Genomic DNA, 532 nt, shown 5'->3' with positions numbered 1-532 from the left:
TAAGTATTCTTCCTTGTCAAAAAAGGCCCAAAGTTAGAATCTGCTTAGAAATGCTGAGTGGGCTCAGCACCTGTAACACAGTGGTTATGGCGCCAGCCACATACACTTAGGCTGGAGGGTTTGAAACCGGCCCAGGCCAGCTAAACAACAATGAAAACTGCAACAAAAAATAGATGGGCATTGTGGTGGGTGCTTGTAGCCCCAGCTATTTGGGAGGATGAGGCAAGAGAATCACTTAAGCCCAAGAGTTGGAGGTTGCTGTGAGCTGTGATGCCATGGCACTCTACTGAGGATGACTTAAGACTCTGTCTCAAAAAAAAAAATAATAATAATAATAATGCTGGGAGAATAGGGAAGTCCTACTTTCCTGGATCAGGACAGCATTCCAAAGAAGAAAGGAGAGCCCCTAGCCCAGAAGCTACTGCGACACATTATTTAGTAAAGTGGAGGAAAAGGGAAGAAAAAGAAAAAGGAGAGGCAGGAGAGAGATCAAGCCAGAAACCAAAGATCACAGATCTTTTTTTTTTTTTTT

General features: G+C 43.4%; 1 protein-coding gene across 1 annotated transcript in view; it reads right to left on the bottom strand.

Annotated features, from left to right (window-relative positions):
* GAPVD1 (GTPase activating protein and VPS9 domains 1) overlaps window positions 1–532 on the bottom strand; it is a 66,956-nt gene that overhangs the window by 3,453 nt on the left and 62,971 nt on the right. The gene's annotated exons all lie outside the window — the stretch shown is intronic.

The sequence above is a fragment of the Otolemur garnettii genome, unplaced genomic scaffold (genome assembly GCF_000181295.1).
Source record: "Otolemur garnettii isolate 467f Iridium unplaced genomic scaffold, OtoGar3 scaffold00014, whole genome shotgun sequence".
Taxonomy (NCBI): domain Eukaryota; kingdom Metazoa; phylum Chordata; class Mammalia; order Primates; family Galagidae; genus Otolemur; species Otolemur garnettii.
Note: the sequence above shows the minus strand (reverse complement) of the source record. Positions and strands in the feature narration are given on the sequence as shown.